Source organism: Zootoca vivipara, chromosome 8, assembly GCF_965207765.1.
Source record: "Zootoca vivipara chromosome 8, rZooViv2.hap1.1, whole genome shotgun sequence".
Classification (NCBI taxonomy): Eukaryota; Metazoa; Chordata; class Lepidosauria; order Squamata; family Lacertidae; genus Zootoca; species Zootoca vivipara.
In genome coordinates this window covers 38,525,972-38,553,863 of record NC_142591.1, presented here as the reverse complement: position 1 = coordinate 38,553,863, position 27,892 = coordinate 38,525,972, and the positions used below count along the sequence as shown (strand labels likewise).

The 27,892-nt window shown below is 40.9% G+C and overlaps 1 protein-coding gene and 1 long non-coding RNA gene across 6 annotated transcripts in view; one reads left to right on the top strand and one right to left on the bottom strand.

The window, feature by feature from the left end:
- Positions 1-27,892, top strand: part of LDLRAD4 (low density lipoprotein receptor class A domain containing 4) — a 289,122-nt gene that overhangs the window by 174,444 nt on the left and 86,786 nt on the right. The window contains exon 6 of one of the 5 annotated variants that reach the window (XM_088675306.1): positions 4,461-4,531. The exons of the other annotated variants lie outside the window; for them this stretch is intronic. The gene's annotated coding sequence lies outside the window, so the exon portion shown is untranslated. The remainder of the gene's footprint in view (positions 1-4,460; positions 4,532-27,892) is intronic. 5 annotated transcript variants of the gene reach the window in all.
- On the bottom strand, positions 120-24,086 carry LOC148684815 (uncharacterized). The gene is made up of 3 exons (XR_015951436.1): positions 23,955-24,086; positions 11,030-11,190; positions 120-1,076 (listed from the first exon to the last, which is right to left on the bottom strand). It is a non-coding gene; the product is annotated as an uncharacterized LOC148684815 (long non-coding RNA).

Here is a 27,892-nt window from a genome sequence, read left to right as displayed (position 1 = left end):
AAGATGCGGAGAAATGGAGCTGGGTTTTTCTGTAACACTTCAGCATGAATAAGAGATGATTCCTGAAAGTCAGTGAATTTTCTACTCTGGACTATAAAACATAAATTGTCTCCCATTTTGGCTTTGTAGTATATTTATTATAGATTTAGTTTTCCAGTAACAAGGATGAGCTTTGCATTCTCCATCATTCTCCCCTTGTTAACTAGTTTTCTCGTTCAATGTGTGAAACAAGATACTGCCTGTGAAATATCAGGACTAGGTAGGCCTATCCTAAAGGACAACTTGAAATGGCAACTCCTCCCCCCCCCCCCCCGTCCCGTAACTAGCAACATATGTAATGGAATTTTTAGGGCCATCACAAAATTCTTTTAAAAATAACAACAGGGGATGAACTTTGTTCCTCCTCAGCCAGCCTGACTGAGGCTTCCATAGTGCACCAACTATTACTACAGTAGACTTGTAGACACTTTCCATATATCCATACAACAATCATTCTCTTCCCAAGAGCCCCGTCTTACAAATTAGGCACACACTAGTGGTGGGGAGATGTAGAGGGCATGGGCAAGAGTAATCCGTTGAAATTGCTTCAGGGGGTAAACTAATTATGAATATGTCAAGATTTATTTTTCTACCTAGTGTAGAATATATCACGTATTTGAGAAGCAGATTGCCCCCCCCCCGTCTCTCACACATTAATAGTTTCTCCCACGAGAGAAGCTTACATTGTCCTATCCTCCAATCACTTGCCTAGCGTTTATTCAATTACGCAGTATCCTGTTGCTGCTTGTTTCCCAGCCTTCCCAACGCACGTCCATCTCCTCTTCTGCTACAGGTAGCCTGCTTGCTGCAGGTAGGGCAGGACTTGTTGGTGCTGTTTTCAGGTTTGGTGACTGCTGCTTTGTGATTCTACTGGGTCCAATTGCATGAAGAGGAAGCTGTTGGTGAAGGGGGAAATTCCTTTGGAGCCATTGGGAGCCTTTTGGTGGTTTCAGAATTGCATCTTTAGAAGAATGCAGTCACACGGCTTTTCTTCATATGGATCATTGATAATCTTCTATTTCATTATGTGGAAGAATCTAACAAGAAAGGGGGGAAAGGAAACATGATTCTCTGTGAGAATCATGCCAACAGCTTATTTGATCTTTGTCTGCTCTTAAGTTTGGCCCTGCTGCCACCGTTTGCTGCAAAAGATCTTGGAATGAAGTAGTGTTATTATACACATGGCCAATATTTTGTATTTTATCTGATTTTGCACCTTGCAGCTTGTATTGTGCCTTGTTTAAGCACCTGCTTCCTGCTTCTGAACCCTAACTTTGACAAAGATGCTAACTTCACAGTTCAAATCCAGCCAAAGAGGCCCTAAACACATTTACTTGGATGTTAAGTTTACAGTTGTATGGTACCTCTGTTTACACAACCCTCTGGTTACGTAAACTTAGGGATGCGCGCACGGCAAACCCGGAAGTATTTTACCAGGTTTCACCCCACACGCATGTGCAGAAGTGGTCTGCGCATGCGCAGAAGCGGTCCTCAGGTACCAACCGGAGGTACCTCTGTATTTGATTTTGAGGGAACTTGCTTCCTTATTATCTCCTTGCATGTAAAATTTCTCAAACTGATCTTTCATCAATGCAGATACATATGAGTAGCTAACAAGGATTAATATATTTTAACACAGCTTGACTGTTCTTTTTCGTCTGCTGCCGGTACTGTTAAGAGTAAATGAAGAGTGAGTGTGAATCTAAATGGTATTAGTAGCTGTGAAGGAATGTTAGTTTGTCTGGATGAGTTATACCAAATAGTATGATGTTAAGGATTCAGTCTTGAAGAGTTCCAGCATCTGGAAAGCATGAAAGAGAGAAGGTCACATCAATAAGAAGCGAAGGGAAATCACCTTTAGGGCTTTTTGCCTGTGTGACCATTGTGCTTTGTATAGTCAGTTACTGAAATCTGCTTCCCAGTTGTCAAGATCTTGCCTGTTTCTTTGGTGTTCCAAATTCTAAAATATTCTTTTGTTACGAAGCAGCTGCTGCAGAACCTCTAGCAATCTGACTTCAGTCTCTTGTCCTAATGGTAGGCGATGGCAGAACTAGCTCAGTAGCCCCAAAGGCTTGGTACTTTCGTTGACTACACTGGAAGGGTTGTAAAGTCTTTTTAGGGTATAAGGGCCTTGCATAACTATTATTTGCCCTTTTCTTTATTTCTCTTCACTGCTGCAGCTGGACACTTTAAAGGCACCATTTAGCCTCAGGACTGAGTTGCTGGCCCCTTTCCAAAGCATGATATCAACACGCTATTGCATTATGTTAGGGCTATGTTGCACTTTAATGTATTAGTGGTGTAGAGTTGATGCTTTATAAACTTACCAATATAATAAAAATAAAAAAGCCATTTGGACACAGATTAAATTGAATTCATGTGGCTGAATTAGTGTCATCATGTCACAGCCATGTCACAAGGAAGCAGATGTTCCTGGGTAGCATACAGTAGCCTTATACAGTTTCAAAGTGGTAATGGCTGGAAGCAATTCTACCAGAAAGTTGGGAGTAAGTACTTTTATTTGTAAATGTTTTATTTTAGTGAACGTACTCTTGATGAATGAATGTGGAATAGCACAAGAAGTAGAAAACCTTTACAGTTTTGCAGGAAGGCAAATAAGGAAGGACAGAAGTTCAAGGAAGGAAATAATTAATAGTCTGCTTCAAAAGCAGCTGTTCTGTTGCTTAGAAGAATCTACTTATAGAGATGTGACTTATATTTCTGCAAGTGCTATTTGCTATTTTAGGATCATTTGCTTCTGTCAAAGGGCCCATAGGAAATAAGCATTTGCTTTGGGGTGTGCTGAACACTCTGAGCCAATGGGCTGATCACAGCTTCTTCCTGTTAACAGTTTTTACGCAGTGGAAATTTGTGTACCTACTGGTTTGAAAGATAGAATGAAGGTCGAAATGCATCATGCAGATTCCTGCATTGCAGGGGGTTGGACTAGATGACCCTCCAACTCTACAATTCTATGATTTTGCCATGGCTTTGCTCAAATAAATCCCATTCACATGGAGTATGATAGTAAAAGCTCTCAACACATTGGTAAGGTGCTCTCTTTATGCTGCAATTCTATTGACAGGAGAGAGAAAGAACCTAAAGTGGTTGAACTGTTACGTCCATTGCCCTGGACAGGGTGGAAGTAAGGGAAAAGCAGCATCCTGTCACTCCTCTGTCACTTTCCACTTTAATTTTTCTTTAACAATTTCCCTACTGTTGGGGAACAATGGGAGGAAAGTTCATTAAGCCACTAAAGCAGCTCTAGAGTTGTCACCATTTCATCCCTGGATTAGGAGCATTTTGGAGGAATGGGAAGGCTAACCCTAACCCTTTGGATCAGCGTATTCCCCTGTTGCACCCCAGCATGCCCTCAGTTTGGCCCTGGCATGCTCCCTTTTTGCTTCTAGTGATGTCGGAGTTCTGACGACGTTAGGATACGGACCAGTGATGTTTCTGTACCAGTACGGAGGAGGCATCCAAAGTTGGGTCTTCTTCTCCGAGGTTGGAGTTCTCTCCCTGTCCTTGGAGAGGGAGGTACAACACTTCCTGAGGCCCTTGGGATGCTCTCCCGGGACCATAGACTTGCAGAATTAGTGACGCAATTAGAACTGTTTCCATTTTGATTGGTGCACCATGGTGAGCTGTTTTGGCATTTTGTGGGCAAGTTGTGGGGACAGCTCTATACATTGATTATATGGGGAGAAGGTGGAATTTGAAATGGCTACAGTGAACCATCAAACTCCCTCTCAACAGTGGCTGCATCAGAATTCAGTTGTTTTAAAAGAATTGGTAAAAGCAGCCAGTTTATTCCCTGATGTCTATACCCAGTCATTAGCAGTTAAATTAATTCATGCACCATATATAGGAAACTCTGAAATGGGCCTATTTTCCATTCATGTCATTTGTTCAACCTTTTGGCATGTTAGCCTGATAGCCATTTTTATTCCAAGTAGATCTTGTGTTTGTTCATCTTAACCATTATGTATTAATTGCACTTGTTTCCTTCAGTTATGTGCATTGCATGAAAAGGTAAATAGCTGTTCATTGTTCTGTAATCAGCTTATGATTTCAGGAATACTCATAATTCCTCTTTTAAGAATACCTCTTTTCAGTGCCGGAGTGACTTTTCATGTAGAAAGCATGTTATTGTCTGGTGACTTAAATATTTATAAAAAATATTTAAACCACATTAAATTGGCCCCTTCTTGTGATTTTTATAGAGAACATTGCCTTGAAACCAGAGCTCTTACCTGCCACCTTTGTTAGGCTTATGTCGGTAAAATGCAGTCATATGGTTCCACTCGTGTTACCTCTCCTTTGGTAGCCATTTCATCAGGAAAAAGCTGTATGAGTCATTATTTGCCCACTGGATATGTTGTCTTAATTCCTTTTCCTCTTTGTTATCTCTTGTTGCACAGAACAAAAGTGCAGTGTAGTTTATTATTGAGCTCTTGTGCGAGAGAGACCACAAAGAAGAGGATTAACAGAGGTATTTACAAGTCGTGAGTAAACATTGCCAGGTGGAAAGAATTTTATAATGTCTGCACCAAACTGTTCTTGGCTGAACACAGTGTAACCAGTACTTTGTTTTTAATTAGCATGCTATTGTCACAGTATTTTTTAAAAAGGTAAAATGAAAATCTGGATGACACATTATATGCATGCACTAATCTCTCTCTCTTTTTTTAATGGTGGATACAAATGAAGTAAAGGAGATTGCTTGAAAACTATGAGAGAATGCTCTCATTGAATTTATTACTCTCTCAGGCTGCAACTGTATTCTTCTATGCCACCCCAATCTCTGAGCAGTTTGGTGTTGAGTTAAAAAAGTGTAATTGTGCTTTATTATCTATTTATGATTATGTGTGTTCTAATGTGTTTGCTAATTTGCATATTATTTTTCTACAGGGAATCTGTATTTTGATGTTTGTTTGCACATCTGGGGGCAGATGCCTGATTTTGGGAGGGTTAGTGCTATGAGTTTGTTGGTGGCAGACCCCTCTAATTAATTCCTGGATCCAGCAAGGGTTAGAATATAGTCAAGGCTTGTGGTGTTAACCTGGGTGCCAGACCTCTTTAATCCCTGGATCTGGCAAGTGCAGAAAGCTAATCAAGCCAGGCTATCTCCTCCTCCCTCAACATATAAAACCAGAGTTTAGGAGTAGGGAGTTAGGAGTGCTGTGACCTAGGCTCAGGTTGTGTAGATGTGTAAATAAACTATATATTATAAAGATATCTCAATTTCCGAGAGGTATAAGATTCAGCGGTTCCAGGCGTTTACCAAGAGTTAGTGTTTCTTTTTGGAAAGTAAGCACACCTCAAATAGATCTTTTGTTTGCTGCTTTCTTTCCATGGTCACATCATTCATAACTCTTTTTTTAAGGGAAATTCCCTTATGCTGAATAGGCTTCCTCGTGAGAAAAGGGAAAACTTGGCAGCTATGCTCTCTCTGTGTGTGTGTGTGCGCGCACACACACACACACACAGGCAGAGGAGAAAGAATAGGTAAGCAGGTCATGCTAATAACAAAAGAGGAGTGGGGAGAGAGTTGTGGAAAACTGACCTGTTTTTATGAAGATTTGCTGGACAGGGGAAGGAAAACAGGAAGTGCATTGTGTATAAGAAGAGAGAAAATGGGTATGTTCTCTGGCTGTGATTTATTTACTGGCAATGGGGTCTGTGCTTTCTTTTGAAATTAAGCTCTAACCCCATTGCCAGTAAATTACAGCCAGAGATAAATTACTGCACAGAGAGGTGCAGGGACATTGAATTGTATGAGCGATACACTGAGCGATATATCATCACTCTGTTAGCCCTGCTTTTTCCAAGTACTGTACATGGGGAAGGAGGAAGCTATAGTTGCTTAATGGGGAGGTGAAAAGACTCTGCATATGCTCAAATCATTTATTCCTACTGTTGTGTTATGAATTCACTATCTGATCTTGGGCTTCTTATTTATTGGTCTATCACAGTTTTTGAGCTGTATTAATATCCCACTGAATCAGGGACAGTCAGCAAGTGGATCCAGATCTATTACAGCTAGATCTCTGGACAATTTGTAGTACTGTAGATTGGCAAGGGATTCTACCTTCCAATTGCTGAACAGTATCAACTGCAAAAATACATTTTTTACCAATTAATTTTTATTAAATTTCAAAAAATAACCCATTTCTGCTCTAAATTAGTTGACTGAAGTAAAGAGAGCTTGGGAAAAAACTAGATTTTTTTGGTGTGCGTGTAGAAGGACTGTAAAACATAAGGGCATTGGAAGATGTTTCATCCTTAATCAGACCCATCCTTGCTCTGTGACTCGGAACAGTTCTCCAGGACTTCAAATAGCCTACCTGGAGATGCCAGGGATTGAACCTGGGACCTTTTGCATGCAAAGCTCTGCCACAGAGCTAAACAGTCCTTGCACAACTGTGAACACAGTTCTCGTAGGCCTGTCTTAGAGCAGAGTTAGGGGACCTGTGGTCTTCCAGTTGTTGCCAACCTGCAGCTCCCATCATCCCTGGCCATTGGCGATGCTGACTGGGGCTGTTGGAAACAGGAGTCCAACAACACTGGGAGACCACAGGTTCCCCGCCCTGCCTCAGAGGAATTTAGCCCCCTAATTCTTAGTGTTTGCTCCCCTGAGCTATTATTTTCCACCTTGCTCTGGTTGATGGACCTTGAGCTTCACTTGAACCTGCCTACTCCTGCTCTAAACATTACGAATGTATATAGTGCATATATGTGTACAGTACATGTATTTGACTTTCTATGCAGTTTGTGGCTTGCCGTATTGCTTTTGTCATTTGCTTGTATGCAATTTTAGTTTCCAATTTCTGCTTATGAACATTTGAGTCTGCTTTATGTTAGAACCACCAACTTGCCCCAGGCTGCATTGCTGGCCTTTGCTCCTAGCTGTACCCACTCATATGGGTGAATGTCCCTGTTTTCATCTATGAAATGTTGGAATGTACTTTACTACAGTATCTGGGCTATCATTTTTATCCAACAGTATATCCTCCTTGAAACCATATTTACTTCTCTCCTTTTTAAAAAGAAAAGTACAGGAAATTGCCAGTTGTCAGAAGAAGCTTTGCATTTCAGATTGCTAATGGCAAACAGTTTGCATAACCATACAACAGATGAACAAAAAACAGACCCTGGAACAAAGTTGGCTGTAGCTAGGTTTTATTTGGAGGAGAGATAGGCTGGTTGTCACTAGAAGCTTGTATATTTTTATGCAATAATGGCTCAACAGCAATGTCACTTTTGGAAGACTTTCCAGCTTCCTTCTGTCATGAGCAAAATGTGCCCCCACCCTTTGGTTTATATCTTTCTATTGCATTAAATGTGAAAATATTCAGTCTTGTCTTATCTCTATAGGACAGCTTTTCAGGGAAGAAAACTTAGGCAGCCGAATGCAATTTACTCAGGACATGCTTTTGAGATAATTTGATATTCATTTTAAGTCGAGCCACTTGTATAATCATCCCTCATCAATCAGATTTTATCAATTAAGTTACTTAAGGTAGTTGTGTGTATGGTTGTAACATTGCCTTGTTTTTTAAGCAGCCCGCATGACTCCCTTTTCTAGTTATTAACACCCAGCTGGATTCTCCATAAGCTTAGCCTTTATATAAGGCTTGAAGTAAGGTGGTGGTGGACTTCAGCCGTGTTCAGGACAAGGAATGGAATGATGAAAGCCAGTGCTATGATTTTCATCCAACAGGGTGCTGCTCTGTGTGGCCTACCTGGCTCCATAATATAGCACAGTTATCTTCTTATCTCCAGTGACTTTGTCCCGAGCAGGTATGCGTATTAGACATGGTAATGCTTCAAGAGGTATGCATACTTAAGTATTAATATGGATGACAGTAATAACAATAATCAGATTGGTAGCAGAATCAAATTAATGTGGTCTCCCGCAGCAGAAATATTTACCCGATGTGTCCTGCCAGTTAGAGAGATTGGCATTAAAGCTAGACATTACCTCATCTTCCTGGGCAGACAGCCTATTTCTATGCTAAGCAAGTCTGCAGGAGTGAACAACTGAATACCTGCCTGATTAGCTCTGCAGTGGCAGATCTTGGTTGGAAGTGATTTCCCTTAGTGCTTTCCCTCTTTTGCTTGCTCTCCATCTCTCCAAGCTTTGTCACTATGCATTATCAAACCATGTTTTTCATCTTGAAGGGCACGTTGCGGGTAAGATTTGCCAGACAGGTGGGCAAGTATAAATGCTGATCCAAATCGGAAAGGTCACGATGAACAGAAGGAAGAAAAGTAAATGTGTGTGTGTGTGTGTGTGTGTGTGGAATGAGTGTCCCCCTTCTCACCCTCTGTATATATCTGTGCCAGGCAGGTGAAACTAGATTAATGAGGAAATGCAAGATAAAGACCAGAAGGATTCTGCTATGAAAAGGAGATTTTGTTTTTAGCACAGGAGACAGTTCCAGTCTCGGGGAAGGTAGGAATTAATTGGCTGACAGCGATAAAGCTTTGTTCTTAGGATGCAAATCTTTTCTTATTGGAAATAAAATCCCATAAGATCTCTCCCACCTGGTACTTCTGTAGCTGTCTATTTTTGTGGATTTCAAAACACTTCACAAACTCTGTAGGATTAGACCAGTCCTCCACATGTGATTCACATAAGACAAAAAACAGCAAGGGATGCTGGGTATTTGGTTCTGCCAGCAATCTTCCTCTCCTTTGTAGAGTTAGTCTCTTTTGCTAATGATCTTTCATCCTCAGTGTGACTCAGAAAGCTGGTAGCTAAACTGCCCCCAATGTCACTCTGTTAACAACTTTTGGAAATGTCAGTGATTGTTACTAGAGTCCTGACTCCTGTCGCTAAACCACCGCAGCTCTCTAGATTTGTGTTTTGTAGGGAAAAAACCAATCGCATATAAATAATATGCTTAAGTAACTTTTAAAAAAGAAAGAAAGAAATCATAGTATTAATTCTCTGTTTTCCTTATTTGACTCGATAGAATGAAGAAGTGGTAAATCATGTGAGTTCCATGGAAACATTCACAGTAAGAAAGATAAGAGCTGCACATGTTTGGAAGCTTCTAATGTTCTAACAGAACTTGAAGTTTTGTCTGTCTCTTCCCTTTGCTGTATTAGTGTGTATGCTAGGGTGGGATGAGCATCTTTAGCTTAGTATTGCGACAGAAGGCAGATCGGGATTCTGACGGGATTCTGCGGCTTTCATTTCTCTTGTGTGTGCCTGTGTGCACTTATTAAGGTTTGTTAATTTCAATGCAATAATCTAGAAAAAGAGGTGCTGGAACTCACAATGAACACCTCCGTCGTATTCTTAAAATAACAGTGGTACCCACCTGAGAGGTGTCAGGACTAAGAGGTGCCAGAACAGAGTTCCGGTGAGTTCCAGCTGAGAAAAGCCCTGGCAATAAACATTGCATTGGATGGTGTCTGACTTTGTTGCTTTTCAGATGTATTTCCTTCAAGGCTTGCACATCTACGATATGAAGGCCAAACTTCTAAAAGCACCAAGTGTGTAAATGATTTTTTTTTGAGGGGTGGGGAGGAGAAAGGAAATAACCCTGCAACAAAGGGTTGAATAGAATCTTCTTTCTTGTAGTTTGAATTCATTGCTCTGTGTCCTTTGTCACAAATTCACTAGAAAAGCTAATCAAGATTGTTCTCTATGCTTAGGTCACCCAGCTTTGTGAAAACTGCTTACTGGTGGTTAGTTTACAAGGCTGCATCGTGGGCAGGATTGTATGGGGTCTATCCCATGAAACTGTCATCCCTGGTTGCATAGGAAAGACCACAACGTTGTAGCTAGATTATTTAAATGCAGGCCTGGGTGGGACCTACTCACCAATAAGAAATTTCTATTCAGCTGGAAGAATGTTTAAAGGGCACCTATACTACCCTGGAAACCACCCATAAATTTAGGGCTTGCCCTACCATTTGGTTGAATGAGGCAGCTGCCTCAGGTGGCAGATGCTAAATGGTGGGGAGTTGTTGGAAGAGAGAACTATGTGTTCTGTGTGACCTGCACTACACTATCAAAGCTAGCTTACTGCTATTGAGTATGATGTTCCGTTACCTAGTATTAAGGTCTTCCCCTCACCTTTAATATAGAATGGCAGAGAGGCATCATTTTCCCTTCGTCTCGGGCAGAAAAATGGCACGTCCCATGCCTGCGTGGATCTACAGTGCAAGACCACCTTGATTCCTGATGTATTTGCAGGGGATACTGTTGAATCTTGGCAAAGGTCTAATTCACAGGAGAGCAGGACCATGGCCAGCTCACTGTGGAGACTCCCAAGAGCAATGAGCTTGCAATGTTGTTCCAGCAACTGTCTGGAGCCAATGGAGAGCTAATCCTAGCCTTCACCAACCTAGTACCCTCCAGATATTTTGGCTACAGCTCCCAAGTCATAGGCCAAAACATTTGGAAGGCACTAAATTGGTGAATGCTGTTTAAGTAGTCCCACTGTTAAGTTGATGTTTCAAGCTGTGCCCCATATGAGGAACCTGTTTGGGCTGTTCATATTCCTCAAGTGAAGGTTCCAGATGAATTGGGGGGCTTCCTGCTACCCCAGGATATAGTGCAGTAGTGCTCAGAGCTCTGAGGAGGAGCCACATGAAGCGGGCAGGCTGCCTCCTCAGTCCATACAGATGGATACATTGCTGGCTCCTGAGATTTCCCTCTCATGAGGGTCTCTGGAAGTGGGAATTCTGAGAATTTTATTTTTTATTTCCACGTAGAGATTGCTTACTAGAGATCCCAAAGCAGTTTACAACAGATAAGTACAATGACAAGATGTTTTCCATAAAAACCCCCATAAACTGTATCTTTATCCATAAACACAATATAAATCTTGTCACAAAAGCCACTTGAGACTCCAGTGTCAGGTTGGAACCAAGAACTACTCCCAAACTACAAGCCTGTTTTTTAAAAGTAGAATACAACCCTTGCCAGAACAGGTTGTACACGTAATTCCTCAACACAGAAGTCACCCACCTACAGCATTTTTGTATTATCGGAATTCAGCTTCACATTATTGGCTCGTATCCAGTCCATCATTGCTTCCAGATACCGGACCAACACTTCAACAGTTTCTCCTGATTCCAGCGGAATGGAGAAATAGAGCTGGATCACCTCATCTGCTTCCTGAGAAATCTCTATGTGGGACAAGAAGCTACAGTTAGAACTGGATATGGAACAACTGATTGATTCAAAATTGGGAAAGGAGTATGACAAGGTTGTATATTGTCTCCCTGCTTATTTAACTTATATGCAGAATTAATCATGCGAAAGGCTGGACTAGATGAATCACAAGCCAGAATTAAGATTGCCGGAAGAAATATCAACAACCTCAGATATGCAGATGACAAAACCTTGATGGCAGAAAGTGAGGAGGAATTAAAGAACCTTTTAATGAGGGTGAAAGAGGAGAGCACAAAATATGGTCTGAAGCTCAACATCAAAAAAAACAAAGATCATGGCCACTGGTCCCATCACCTCCTGGGAAATAGAAGGATCCAGGCATACATTGTGTCCGTCAAGCTAGCAAATGCCAAAGATACTTTGGACTTTTATTAAGATATTTTCTCTTTAGTCAACTGAAGGATCAATTAAAGGTAAAGGTAAAGGAACCCCTGACCATTAGGTCCAGTCAGGAATGACTCTGGGGTTGCTGCGCTCATCTCACTTTACTGGCTGAGGGAACCGGCGTACAGTTTCTGGGTCATGGCGAACCAGAGCAGTGTACGGAAATGCCGTTTACCTTCCCGCCAGAGCAGTACCTATTTATCTACTTGCACTTTGGCATGCTTTTGAACTGCTAGGTTGGCAGGAGCAGAGACCGAGCAACGGGAGCTCACCCCGTTGCGGGGATTCGAACCACAGACCTTCCGATCAGCAAGCCCTAGGCTCTGTGGTTTAACCCACAGCGCCACCCACATCCCTTGAAGGATCAGTTACCACTGAACAAATATGGTGTCTATTTTATGTGTTTTTGTTATAGATGTCATAGATGAATGGTAACATTTTAAGGCAGGAAGTGTGTGTGGTGTAAATATGTCACAGAGATGCATCTGGGACAGAGTTAATTTTGGTTGCTTGGCATATGTCCATAGTGTGCCTTCAGAAATGTGTGATTCCCCCCTCAAGCTGTTCACCCCATGACATCCGGTAGACATGCTGAAAACATACTTGCTATGTAAAGTGTGAAGTTGCCCCAAATTTGGTTCTAAGGGTAAAGATCTTAAGACTGAAGAATAAGGCAAGAAAAATACCAGAAAACTGAGCTGTTCAGGATGTACTGGGTTTCAGTAGGAAATAGTACAGTTTGACAGATTAGAAAATAACACTTTAATTTTTTTTAAACTACTAAATATTCATGTGTTTTGGATATTTGTTTGTGTGTACTTGGAGTATTGTTATTATTTTAAAAAAACATTTTGAGAGTGTTAAAGGTCAGTTGCAGAAAGACAGGCTACATAAAAAGAATATTCCGTGCAAGTCGGTTTAATGAAGAAAAAAAATATTTAGGGATATTTGTTTTCTGTGCATTGTATTTAAAGTAGGCACCCCAAACTCGGCCCTCCAGCTGTTTTGGGACTACAATTCCCATCATCCCTGACCATTGGTCCTGTTAGTTAGGGATGATGGGAGTCCCAAAACAGCTGGAGGGCCAAGTTTGGGGATGCCTGATTTAAAGGATTCATATGAAAGAGGTCTTTCACAATGACAGTTATTAGGTTAAGCTAGTAATAACACTGCTAGTGGTAAAACATTGTACCCCATGTGTTATGTATTCAGTGATCTGTGTTTGCCTGAGCTTGAGTCTGGACTAAGGTTTCTGAGCTCCTGTGTTCTGATTCGATACATGATGTCCAGTCACAGAACATTTCAGGATTTGGGCCTCTGCCATTGGCCCTTGAACTCTGAGTTGTGGTTCGCAGCTTGGAAGTTTAGACAGCCAATCACGTTGAGAATGAGAGTGGCCCAGGCTTTCAAGAATGTATATAAGCAGTTGCTTTGCCCGTTTCCCAGTTATGTAGTTCAATAAAGGTTCTTGCTGTTATGAATGTGTCTTGCCTCGTGGGACTCCACCTACACTTCACCATGTGTGCAGCCTGTCAGAAACATCCAAACATTGTAGATCCATACGTTCTTTTACCACTTGTGTCCTGTATGTACTTTTGGTCATGCAAACATTCATGCACTACAGAAATAATAAGTACTGTTTATGCAGGATGTATGTTGTTTTTTTAATGTCATGTACTACACATATAAGACTTAAAGAATGGATCCTGTAAGGCTAGTCTTCAAACACTGCAGTAAAATCCTTTGAGAAATTATGGTGTTCCCATTCTTATTAGGTGGTTAGGCACTCAATTAACCACTGTGTGCATGGAAATTTCTGTTTGCTTGGGAATAATTTCATGTTTGATCAACATGGCCCTGAAAGTTCTTTCTGCTTAGTGGGATGATAAAATATTTATGGATAGCAGATCTTTACAAATGTCCAAGGGGATTTAGCAATTCAAACATAATTAAAAGAAATATCAAACAGGTACCTCTTCAGTTGCTGCCTCTGAAAGGAAAGAGTGAAATTATACTTCATGGAGCAGAACTGTTAAATGTTCTGCCCTTTAGCATCTCTTGAGATCATAAAAATGTTGTGCAGTATTTTATAGTCTGATTAAGAATATGTTACATGAGTCAGATGTTGAATGCTAAATTGAACATTCAGATTACAGGGGTACATGTGGAATATTCTGGAATCAGGCACTACCCTCCTGGGATCCTGTCCATGTTTGTGTTGCTGCTTCTGCTGCAGTACTTTCTTATCTTTAGGGAAGAAGAGAGAAAGAGGGAAATACTTCATGTATCAGGGCGAAAACTGTTGTTATTGTTCAATGTGCAGTGATATTTCAGGAAGTACAAGCAGTCCCTCTGTTTTAAGGAGGTAAAAACCTGAGTGTGGATGCCATACTAGAATAGAGTAAATGCTATAGCTTGCATTTCTTTTGTGTGGTGCAGGCTTTTCCTAAGTTTCCTTGGATTCCCTTTCAAAAAACGCTCTGAACAGGGGAAACTTAACAGTGTTTAATTTACCCTTGGCTGTGAAAAGCTGAGGAGGGGGAAAAATCTAAATCACCCAGTGCTGAAGTGTCAGAGAGTGAAGCAGTCACACTATCATTGGTGCAATAAGATTTGATGTTTAAAGCAGTCTGAGGAGTAAAAATCCAGGTTACCTTTATAATGGATTTCAGAGATTGGGTATGAGATTTCGTTTAGGTAATGATTTAAGACTTTATAAGAAACAGCTCACACAGTGGAACAAAACCGGAGCAAAGGGAATTCTGCATTACCACTTAAAGCACTTAAAGATGGGACCACCATTGTGATCTCTTCGGTTCAAAACTGGCACACAAGGTGGGGGTGGAGTCACTCAGCTAACTTCCTGGAAGTTGGGTCACTGATGCTTACCAGGAGGGAGAGGGACAAGGTGTGGTTGGCATGGTGTGATGCACTGGCTGGAGTGCTGGATTGACTCAAGGGCAAGTTTGCACCACACCAACCTGCCCACTACTTTGCCCTTCCCCTTCTTCCATTCCGGTGGTTCACCTGCTGGTGAACTAGCATAGCAGCTCCACTCCATCCAGTGAGGCATTTCTGCCATGCCACTGAGCATCTGGAATTTGTACAGCCCATTATGGAGTGCTCCCCATTGAATTCATAGGATTACAGCCTTACAGTGAATATGATTGTGCTGTTAGAGAAAGGTTTGACAGGCTTTAAAGAAAATTAAGCTCTGTTTCTATTAAGGCTGCTAAGATTGTTGGCAAATAAGTTGAATATCATACCTGACAACTTCAGATTCCTTTTATCCAAGGACAACAGTTGGGGGATAATTAGTTGGACAACCTCAATTATGAATAAATGCAGTCTCGCCAAAGGAGAATTGATGTCACAGGTGTCACTGATGTTGAATGGTTATTTCTGCTTTAAACTTTACAGCACTTAAGTGAGGTCCTTTAAAAATGGTACGAAAGCTGTCAACACTAAAGTAGGTTGAATGAATGATGGAGATTAATGAACCGGTTTCAGAGAAAATTGGGCTTCAGAGAAACACCTAGTCAGAATCTCAGGTATAGAACTTCTAGCCATGTTTGATAACACCAGTACAAGAGATTAGCTGTGCATTCTAAATTAAGTCTCATTTTTAAGGTTAAGTTTGACCAACAATAATTTAAAAAACAGTCTTTGCTCCAATGACATAATGTTAATCTCCTCCCATCATAACATTATTTTTCATTATGTAAAACAATCTTTGTAAATTATTAAACTGCATTAAATTAAACCCAAAAAATTATTGGGACATAAGTTATTTGTTAAAGAACAGCTCGGGGTTGGAGATGGGTGAAAATGCTGACTGCTCTTTGATTGTAAAAGGCAGCATTTCTCTCTGTGGGACCACTGTGCTAATATCAGAGATAAGCCTCTGCCTGCTGCCTTTTACTGTCAAAGGGCAGACAGAAGCTTATCTACAGTCTTAGCACAGCGATGCTTAGTGGTAAGATCTGAGATCCCTTAGCTCCAGCTAAACTATTAAATATGGTTTATCATAACATGGGAATGCTACCAGTGTTCTCTCATAATGCCAGACCACTGTTTAACATTACATCCGAATGCAACATTGAATTTGAACAGTCTTTTGTAAGAGTTAAATGGCTAAACTATCAACACTTTATCAGTGTAGTGTAATGAAAGAAGTGATCATTTCTGGAAATGATTTTAATTTGATTGTTTCTTTCTTGGCTGTTTTTGTTATGAGCATTAGTCACTGTGGGTGTCTCATTTTAGGACTGAATACTGGGAAACGTTTTTTCCAAATGAATTAAGGGAGCAATTCTAAAGATGGCCAAAGGTTGGCTGAGGGTCCATCAGAAATAGTGTAACCTTCACTCTGCCAGTAGGAGGCCTCCTGGCCAACTGTCACTTACACCTCAGGAAGTAAACTCAGTTAATATAAATGTCCCTTTGATGGTGTTCCATTGGCAATGGAGGCCAAAACAGAGCACATCAGGGGTAGTTAAAAATCCCCATAGTGCTCCTTGTTCCCGTATGTCCAAAAAAGTGACAATTGGGTATAGTTCATTCCTTCCGTTGACTTTTGTTCTATCCAAAGTGGAAAGGGGAACTGTCTTCCTCTCCTGCCCTGGTCACAGCAAGCTGGCAGGGATTCTGCTCAGCAACAGAATTTTACCACTACAGGCTGAGGACTGATCTGTTTATACAAACCGAGATAAATATTCAATCATGATTTCTTCATAAGGAAACTTTTGAGGGGGTGGGTAAGGTGCCACCAATTCCACTTGTATTGGGGAGGTTCATCGTGTGTAACTGGTATTTGACATCTAAAAAATGAACAAGACTATAAAAGGTAAAGGTAAAGGACCCTTGGACAGTTAAGTCCAGTCAAAGGCGACTATGGGGTGCAGTGCTCATCTCGCTTTTCGGGACTACTGGTTCAAGCACTGGTGTTAGTCACGTGTAGCCAATTTTCTTTGTATTTGGTCAACCTGCTCAAAATCAGTGTGATCTAGTAATTAGATGGTTGGACTAGGACCTTGAAAAATCAGGTTGAAAATCCTCACTCAGCCATGAAGCCCACTGGGGGGCCTTGGACAGTCTTTGAGCCTAACTTACTACACAGGCTTGTTGTGAAGATAAAATGGAGGGGGGGGGAGTATGCACACCACATAGAACCCCATGGAGGAAAGATAGTATGTAGTAGTAATAATGAAAAATAATAAAATGGTATCAGGAATACTGTCTTAAAATAGTAAAAGAGATTAACAGCTCAAATCTATGCATGTCTGCTCAGAAGCAAGTCCCATGGAGTTCAATGGGACTTATTTCCAAATAAATGTGTCTAGGTTTGAAGCATAAAACAATTACTAAGGGTAGTGTATCCTTAGACCCCAAAATAGTGGTAAGGCAAGAACAAACGGTTACAGCTTGTGGTTTGTTTGGAGTGAAACAAACTATAAATTCAGGTTTGGATGTAGTGCTAAGCCAAGCAATGGCTTAGTAGTTCCTGGTAACATAATAGCTGCAGCCACAGATGAGGAACCATGGCCCATGGTTTTCTCACTACACACCAGCATGTTTGCTTGAGCTGAATCACAGCTTCATTAACAATAGCTAAGATCATTAAGGTTCTGAGAAACAAAGTCTGGTATGTTGCCCAGATTATCAGATTGAGAGGTATTGTTTATCTGATGGATGATAGAGAGAATGATGCTCTCTCCCCTTCCCCTAAGCTAGAGGCATTTATTTGGTTTGTTTTAAATGAAATCACAATATTGATTGGCATATATAATTGTTTTTCAATACTACAGCTGAAAACAATTTAGTTCAAAACAAATGTTTGATATGCTTCATATTGATGTAGGCTGCAATCTTATGCCACTTATCTAGGAGTAAGCCTCAGTGAACTCAGCTTGCCTTACTTTGAGTAGACATGTATAGGATTGCACAATGAATTGCATACTTTTTGGAGGCAACTTTCCATTAGATTTCCCATGCAGAGAATCAAGGACTGCTTTCAAAATACATTTTTCTTGGCTGCCCTGTTTTCATCTATAATTCTGAATATAAATCAATCAACAACTTGCTACTTTTATTTTTCTAATGATTGTTTTTCTCTTCGCTTAGCCTGTTCTTAGCAGCTGAATTAGGAAGAAATGTGAAGGTTGCTGAATGTTATTTAGTCACCCAAGCATTCTGTGAAATTCAGTGTTACTGGAAAATGAGTGCGTTTGTGTTCGTCTCTCACCTTGTAGTATGTGCGATATCTAATCCTTGGTTTTCTCCCCCCCCCTCCCCCTTTGAAGTGGAAAGTCTTTAGCCAAGGAAAGTCTGTTCTTATATTATACACTGCAAGTGATGTTGTTGTTGTTTTTTTAAAAAAACCCTCAAAAATTGCATGTCAAGAGGAACCTTTCATGAGTAGCTTTGGCATTTGACAGGCTCCCTTCGTGTTCTGTATCCCCTGATGCAGAACAGAGTTTAGTAATTTACAAGGTTGGAAGTCCTTGTACAGAAATTGCATACCAAATAGTAAAATACGCAGGGAATATACTGTTTTTAACGAATGCATAAAGGGAGATCCAAACAGGCACCTCCTTCTTCTTCATGAGGTGGATGTCCTATTTCTTTCTATCATGTTTGGCTCTTCTGTCATATTTGGGGGTCCATGTGGTGAAAGAAGCAAAGGGGCTGTTCTGCTGACCCTCCTCCTGATGTTACAAGGCTGCCATAGGCCCCAATGCTGCCCCCCACACAGTAGGCATTTGCACACTTCCTCCCTCACAGCAGACAGCCACAGCTCATGCACAGACTTCAAAGGAGAAGTTGGGAGAAGATCTACAACATCAGGGATGGGTGTCAGGATACACCTCTGGGGGCCCACACAGCCCCCCCCCCATGAGACCAAGCCTCTCCAGGCACCCTCCTGATGTTGCATAGCTCCGGGACGTCCATAAATCATCAGTCCCAGCACACTCCAGCTACAGGCAGCAAATGCCTACCTGCACACTCACTCAGCAGAGATTTAGCAGAAACGAAGTGGAGAATTTTGTGCTCATTCTAAGTTTTTTTCAGCTATATATATATATATATATATATATATATATATATATATATATATACAGGACAAACGATCATGGCGTTCTCTCACTCTAGCTCTGAGAGAGAACAGAAAGTAAAAAATACAAAAACACAAAAAGCGGGAGAAATAAGGCTACACGGTACTTCTGTTCTCAGGCTTTTCCAAGCCAAGAAAGTAAACATGGACATGTGATGTGACAATCACACACCCAGCCATGGAGGTACTGTACTAACAGTAGTATGGCCCCTCTGCCCATGATGACACTACCATTTATTAAATAAGACCAGTCTATAAACACTACAGATTACTTTTCCTACCCTTACAGTACTGCTGGGTTTCATACAGGACTCCCTGTGGTTATATCCTGATTATTATTTTTGCCTGTATAGCTGCATGCCTGTGGAGATTAGACAGGCACCTTCACCATACTGATTTAGGTGCCTGCTGAGAACTTTTCTGTTTCAGCAAGCCTATTCAGACACATGATTTAGTTACATCTATTTTAAGTTTTAAAATGATTTTTATCTTTGCCTTTAATGTTCGGTCTATATGTATTTGTTTTCAATTGGTTTGTGTATTTTACTCGTGGTTTTATATGTAATTGGACTCGTACGCCACTTGGTTTTTTTTTTAAGCAAGCAGTTTATACATTTTCTTTAAAAATGTTCTTGTGATGTGAAGTAATGGGAATGATTACCAAGTTACAGCTGCTATGGCACTAATCCTCAACTAGAATCAGTATCCTGAGACCTATCCAGATGTAATGGATAAATCTGGAGAAGCCTTACTGCAAAGGGAAAGGCCAGTTCAGTTTCTCTTTGTTTCCTGACTGCAGCGGCTTCATCTAGTCCAGGTGTCGGAAACCTGTGGTTCTCCAGATGTTGCTGCAGATATTCAACTCCCATCATTCCTGACTATTGGCTATATGATCTGAGTTTGATGGAGGTTAGAAACAACATATGAAGGACCACAGGTTCACTACATTTGCTCAAGGGAAAAGCTTTAAAAAGGGACAGGGGCTTCTGTGAGTGTTTATGTGATAAAAGGTAAAGGTAAAGGACCCTTTAAAGTCCAGCCGCAGATGACTCTGGGGTTGCGGCACTCATCTCGCTTTACAGGCCGAGGGAGCCGGCGTTTGTCTGCAGACAGTTTTTCCGGGTCATGTGGCCAGCATGACTAAGCCGCTTCTGGTGCGCGGAACACCCAAACCAAAGCAGTGCACAGAAACACCATTTACCTTCCCGCCGGTAAAGGTAAAGGTAAAGGGACCCCGACCATTAGGTCCAGTCATGACCGACTCTGGGGTTGCGCGCTCATCTCGCATTATTGGCCGAGGGAGCCGGCGTATAGCTTCCAGGTCATGTGGCCAGCATGACAAAGCCGCTTCTGGCAAACCAGAGCAGCACATGGAAACGCCGTTTACCTTCCCGCTGTAGCGGTTCCTATTTATCTACTTGCATTTTGACGTGCTTTCGAACTGCTAGGTTGGCAGGAGCTGGGACCAAGCAACGGGAGCTCACCCCGTCACAGGGATTCGAACCGCCGACCTTCTGATCAGCAAGCCCTAGGCTCAGTGGTTTAACCACAGCGCCACCTGGGTCCCACCTTCCTGCCGGAGCTGTGCCTATTTATCTACTTGCACTTTGACGTGCTTTCGAACTGCTAGGTTGGCAGGAGCTGGGACCAAGCAATGGGAGCTCACCCCGTTGCGGGGATTCGAACCACCGACCTTCTGATAGGCAAGCCCAGGAGGCTCAGTGGCTTAGACCACAGTGCCACCTGCCTCGTTGTTTATGTAATACACTCCAGTTATTTACAGAAGAGGTTCAAGACTTAATATTGTTGATTTGATAGAAATCTAAAAAAACAACCCATGCATTTCCTATGTAAACCAATTATGTACAAGTCAGACATGACTTAGTATATGTGTTTTGTTATTTGCTGTTTTTCAAATTGGATTGGGCATGTGTGTGTGCATGTTTTTTATTTAAAATTGCTTATTTTTTGGTGGAGTCTCAAATGTGGAGAAGCGAGAGTGTTTTGATTCACTTTACTGTGTGTTTCTGAACTTTTGAAAGTTTGAATTTCTCTATATCTAACATTAACTCATTTTGGAGTTTATAGTTGTGCCATGATTTTGCAAATTGGATTCGAGATAATTAAGTCTATATTCTATAATAAATTCTTCCTGAGGTACAAGCTTTCTCCCTCAACTCCTATTTAATATATATTTAATATATATTTTGTGTGTTTTATATATATATTATGCTGTAAAAATACTAATGACAGTGATGTAAGTTAAGGAAAGAATTTCAACATTGGCTTTCAAGTTTTTTGCTTTTGCAAGCTTCTGTCATGACCTAAATGTTGATCTAGTATAGAATTTGGTGATTTAATTTCCTGTGGGTTTTTAATGGTAGTATTAAAAGTGAATCGAATGGAACTATGTAAAATATCCTTGTGGGTGTATTTCTGTATTTACTTTAATGGCTGCTTTGCAACTTTTAAGATTTTAGTAGCTCTCCAAGGCATTCATGTGAGCCAGTACTAGGAACTTGTATTATATATTTGAGAAATGAAGTCTTCTCAGATAAAGGTGTGTTGGTATGAAATATTTTGAGCCAAGTGCAAAAGGTTACAAAGAGCTAGGAAATGATCATAACTCACATCTAATCCTCATTCTTGCATATGTGTTTATGCAGTAAATTAGCTGTTTGTTTTGAAATCTGTATTTTGAGGACAGGAAATTAATCATATTAATAATCATATTCAGTTATCCATTTGTTTGATTTATACCCCTCCATTTCTCAGGCCAGTGCATGAGTTCCATTACTCTATCAAACATGTTATGATCAAGTATAACCCTGTGATCAAACATAACCCTAATCTACCACTGGACCCAAGCAATATTATATATTGCTTTGAGAATTCCTCTTCCACATCATCCTTGTATAATCTGATTGAGATGTTATAATGCTGGTCAACATCCCAACTGCTAAATTGTGATGCTCTAATTTGGAACATGGCTTTTTTAGAGACTAAACCAGTTTGTCTCCACTGTTACAGAGATTGGTTTTTTAACCCTTTCTGTGCTGTTTTTTCCCCTGGCGCTTTGGCAGACTATGATTGGGTGTAACAGCGTTCATTTTTAACCCGTTCTGTGCTGGGTTTTTTGGCGCTTCGGCAGACTATGTCGGTGCTGTGTGTTAGTTCCAGTGAAGGTATTATTCGCCATTTATTTCTGTTCTCTTCCCCCCCCCCCAAAAGCACAGCATCTCTGGGGCATCCCCCCAAAAACCAAAGCAACTTTTGCACCCCCCCAAAAAAACCTCCAAAACTTTGGTCAGCAGCTCTCCCCAAAAAGCTCAACAGCTCTGGGCACTTTGTGATAAATAAGGGTTTTTTGGTTTGGTTAGGTTAAATAATTAGTTTTTGGTTTATATACTGTATATTCCTGCGTATAAGATTACTTTTTAACCCAGGAAAATCTTCTCAACAGTTGGGGTCATTTTATACGCCGGGTCGTATTTCTTATACAGCGAGTATATCCCAAACTCTATATTTTAACTGGAAAAGTTGGGGGTCGTCTTATACGCCCAGTCGTCTTATACACTGGAATATGCGATATTACAATTATACATTTTTTGTTATTTAAACTATAAAAATCGCGAAATTAAGGTTTCTTTTCTCGAAGTGACACACCACCCAAGTTATGCTCTGGTTTTTTTGGTGAATTTTGACACACCAAGCTCAAAAGGTTGCCCATCACTGGACTAAACGTTGCCTCTAACCTCATAACCTTCCCATTGTTTCAGTTGACATGTGGTATCCTGCTATTGTAGGAATCTAACTCTGGGCCTGGAAGATGTCCTGGTCTCCTAAATCCTACTCTGGTCTTAATAAGCAAAGCCATCTTGTTTACTGTCAGGTAGCAACTGTATAGCAATTTTATTACGAGTGCCTGAAATTTATCGCATTGCTAAAGTGATAGAAAAGATTTGATTCAGAAAAGAAGAGTAACTTCATAGACATAGGAAATATCACAGAATCATAGAGTTGCAGGCCATCTAGTCCTTGTAAGTCATCTAGTACAATGCTTTGGTTGATGGCATAAAATTGAATTAGGGCTACAGCATCCTAGACAAATGGCAGTGAACTCTCTGCTTGAAGACCTCCAGTAAGAGAAAGCCCCTGCTCCTGGTTATTAGTTTCATTGTCAAATTGCTCTTAACTATTAAGAGGTTTCAACTGGTGTTCCACTCAAATCCCCCCTCCTGTAACTTAAGCCCATAAGATCTAGTCCTGCCCTCCAGGGAAAAAGAAAAGTGCCTGCCCTCTTCTTGTCAATATGCCAAGAACATTTTTGCCTCTCTTCAGAAGTCTCCTGTAGTGACATCTGGCCAGCTGCCTGCACTGTAGCTGTAGTGACCTTTCAGGAAGAATTGCCTGCAGTTTTTAATTATTTCATGTTCCTTCCTTTTATACACTTCACGGAGACTTTTGCCCGATAATGGAAAAGCAGTGGTTGCATTTAAAAACAAATGGACAAACAAAATAGCTGCACAGTCTACCTGGTTGTGCTGCTGTATTTCAAGCGGGTGGGTGAGTTGTCCATTCAAATGTGAAAAATGACATCATACACATTGAAAAACTGACAGCCAAAAAGACAAGTTCTACATGGTACAGTACTTCCTAAAAACCCTCTAGGAAGTTTGGCTCCTTCAAAGTCGAGATCACAGAGCTGAAGTAAATAATGCATGCTTTTATGAGGAAATCTCTCTAGTTGCCTTGGGAAGAACCATTCTTTATATTAATGAGTCAAGCAGAGCGAACAGAGTTGAAAACCAGAACTATAGAGTGAAAGGCAGTGAGGCTGAGGGGTTTCTCCCCACTTACCCTCTTTCAAATGCCAGTGAAAATACAATGCATAATCTATACTGGAAGTGGGGGACTACAGATGTCATTGGCAAAACAAAGCATGGTTTTAATAGCCATTAAGGAACAAGAATGGAAATCAGAACAGAGAAAATTTAACAAAAAACTAAAATGCAGTGCCGGTTGTCAGTATTTCCTGTTCTTTCTGTCTTTTAAATTGCTTCTTCTTCAATATATGTGGATAGATATATTTATGGTTTTACAGATTGTATAGCAAAACAAACAAAAGTGAATAAAAAGCAGGTAAGCTCAAAGAAGAAACACTGATATATTCATTACTCCCGTAAATCACTGTACAGCAATCACAAGGTAATTGCTTACCTATCTAGATGCATAGCTAAGAAGTCCAAAAAGGAGATTTCACACTAGGAAACATATTTATAAAGAGATGCCGCAGTAAGAGGACCAATTTCTGCGTAAGAAGCAAAGGGATGCTATTTGCTGTAATAGGCATCGAGCTTGGCTAATCCCTAGGAAAGAGTTTGGTGGGCTGATTTCTCTATAATTGCCTTGTCACAAGCTCTGTAATGGCATGCTGCTAAAGTTGTGGATTTTCATTCTTTTGCCAATTCCAGCTCTGCAGCTCCTAATAAGGATATCATTACTTTTTTATGCAGCATCATCTGGGAAAGTACTCAAAAGAGCTAACCTAGGGTAGTATTCAGTTAAGTTTTACCCAGAGTAGACTAGCCATTGAAATTAATGGACCTAATTTAGCTGTTCTCATTAATTTCAGTTTGGGCTAGGTAAAGGTAAAGGGGACCCCCCCACACCATTAGGTCCAGTCGTGACCGACTCTGGGGTTGCGGCGCTCATCTCGCGTTATTGGCCGAGGGAGCCGGCGTACAACTTTCAGGTCATGTGGCCAGCATGACAAAGCCGCTTCTGGAGAACCAGGGCAGCACACGGAAACGCCGTTTACCTTCCCATTGTAGCAGTACCTATTTATCTACTTGCACTTTGACGTGCTTTCGAACTGCTAGGTTGGCAGGAGCAGGGACCGAGCAACGGGAGCTCACCCCGTCACGGGGATTCAAACCGCCAACCTTCTGATCGGCAAGCCCTAGTCTCAGTGGTTTAACCCACAGTGTCATTTGGGCTACTCTGGGTCAAATGTAGTTGACTACCACACCGAGTATCTAGGTTAAGCAGACGAGGATTCTTCCCAATTTTGTTAGTAACATTCAGAATTCATATGCCTTCTACTTATAATACAGGGTATCTGAAGGATCTTGGCTTTTCCAGGACTTACCTGAGAATGTTGTGATGGTGATGCCATCAGTGGGTTGTACCAAGTGCTGCTACCAACTCAACAGCTCTGCACCTACACATCTGGGCATCTGGGTTCCCATCTGTATTCAGCAACACTGTGCAGAGGATGGTAGTAGTCCTTCAGCATACTTACACATGGGCCATTACATCAGTTTTGTGAATTATTTTGTTTTGACTGGCTTGGCTCTACTGCCAGTCCATTTTGTTGGATGTTCGCAGGCTCTAATACTCTCTGTCCAGTTTAGTGTTAAACACTTTTGCCCCATTCTTTTTCTTTGCCCTTTTCTGAATCTTCTTGAGCTCCACTGTATCCTTTCTGAGGGAGGGTACCCAAAGCGACATAGTTTATTCAAAGGCATTTTGATACTGCCACCCCCCACCCCCAGTTCCTTTTCCAATGATTCCTCACATAGACAAAATAATAAAAAAATCCTTCTAGTAGCACCTTAGAGACCAACTAAGTTTGTCATAGGTATGAGCTTTTGTGTGCATGCACACTTCTTCAAATACACTGAAACAGAAGTCTCCAGACCCTTATGTATAGTCAGAGGGTGGGGAGGGGTATTACTCAGAAGGGTGGTGGGAATGGGTGATTGGCTGATAGGAGTAGTAAACCTGTTGATGACTGTTAACGACTGTTAATGACTGCAATTGGTCTTGCAGGAAAAAGCAGGAGGTGAGGTGCTAAAGAGAGCTTTATCATGTATAATGAGATAAGAATCCGATGTCCTTATTCAAACCAGGTCTCTCCATGGTTTTAAGCTTGGTAATGAGTTGCAATTCAGCAACGTCTCTTTCCAGTCTGTTTCTGAAATTATTCTGTAATAAAACAGCTACTTTGAGATCTTGTATAGAATGTCCTGGGAGACTGAAGTGTTCTCCTACTGGTTTTTCTGTTTTGTGATTCCTGATGTCAGATTTATGTCCATTTATCCTTTGGCGTAGGGTTTGGCCTGTTTGTCCAATATAGAGAGAACATAGATTTCACCCTCACATAGATTTCACCCTTTTCACTGCCATTACATATTGAGTTGACATGTAGCTGATCTACCAGCTAAACTAGTACCCTCTTTGCATCTCCTCTTGCTCCTTACAGGTCCCTTCACCTTTTTAGGAGTTTCCTCCAGCTTTTCTTGTCACTAGACAATTGTTTTAAATCAGGCCGTACTTATGTCCTTAGCACTTTCACTAGACCACCAGAACTCTGTCCCTCTCTTACTGTGGGTCTTTTCTTTGCTTCATGCAGCCGTGCCCAGAACAGTCACCATGCTTATTTGAACATAGTGAAAGTGCGAGTTACATCAGTTACACTTCATAGTGGGAGCTTCTCTCTTGGATAACGGGGAGAATGCATGTTTTGTCCCAGCTCTTACTAACATCGGAATCCAATTTACCCTGAGCTAAACCATTGGTCCACCTAGTTCAGTGCTGTGTACACTGATTGGCAGTAGTAATTTAGAGTTTCAGAAACAGTTCTTTCCCAGTTACAGGTAGGTAGCCGTGTTGGTCTGATGTAGTGGTCTTTCCCAGAACTTCCTGGAAATGCCAGGGGTCGAATCTGGAATCCTTTGCTTGTAAACCACATGCTTCTAACTTTCAGAGCTCTTATTTTTCTGCACATTTGCAGAGTATTTGCTTTGATTTTCATGTTTTTATCAAGATTCTGGGAGCTCAAGAATGATCATAACAATATGTGTACATGGAATCTGGCAATTCCATATTAGAACTTATAGCTTTTATAACCCCGGATGCTTCTTCAACCACACTACTAATTCCAACACTCAGCTATTGCGGTTTGTCTCAGTGGTGCTGAATATGCCTGCATTTTCCACTGACGTACCTACATTTGTGCTCGATTTTAAACTATGCATTTAAACAAAATTTGCGCTACTTGGTTTGAAACCAGTCTCCAGTAAGATGTTCTTGATATGATAGTATTAACTTTTATAGCTGAGTGATTGGTTGGTTTTTAGATTCATTGTATTCAATGAGGTTTGGCTGTGATGCATAATGGAAAATGAAAGGCAGCCCTAACAGTTTTCTGTTATATAGAAACCTACCGTCTGTTTCATACCGAGAGGCCAATTGGGTATCAATCATTAATTTTTGCCGGTTCATCTTTCATGCTGTGTCTAGCAAGACTTGATTTAAATGTTTGAGTAATTTGCATTCTTCCTTCCCATTTCCAGCACTTCATAATTGCTTTCATGCAGGCATACCTTTATTCACAGAGTTTGCAATATGTTTCTTCAAGAGATAGTTTGGAAGAGATTCCAGCTTGCCTTCTTCTTTGACCAGCCTCGTTCCTTTAAATAGACACAGAGAGATTTCTGGGAAATGGTTACAGTATCTCAAACTCTTTTAATGACAAATGTGATTTTAACATGTTTCAGTTGTTTAAATAACAGCAAGTCTGTGAATATGCACCATGGCCAGCTGTCATGTACATTAATTGTTCAACTTACATTCACTTTTAACATATCTAATTAGGGCAGTTGAAGGTTAGGATTCAGTTGAAGGTTAGACACTTAATTAGCCAATTTAACTGATTATATGAGGGTTTGGCTCTTAATTCACCAACTGAAAGCTACAAATCTATTTTGTGAGATATTTAATGAAGGTTACAAAACTTTCTGATTTTAAATAATAGGGTTTTTTGTTTTGTTTTAAAACAGGGTTGGGAACCTTTGGCCCTCCAGGTGTTGTTGGACTTCAACCCCAGCCAGCCTGATCAGTATCAGGGATGATGGCAGTTAGAGTCTTCCCACATCTGGAGGACCACAGCTTCCCCATCCCTGTTTTAGAAATGGCTTCAAATAAATTTCCAGAATTTAAGAGCTATTCGTAGGGTGTGTGCAAACATGGCACCAGGCCTGCAAATCTGGCGCTGGTTCTGAAGCCCCTTCACAGGTGGCGGTTCTGCTTAGAAATTGACTAAACTTCAATATTTTCAAGTTGTGTTTAATGTTGATGTCTAATTAATACCT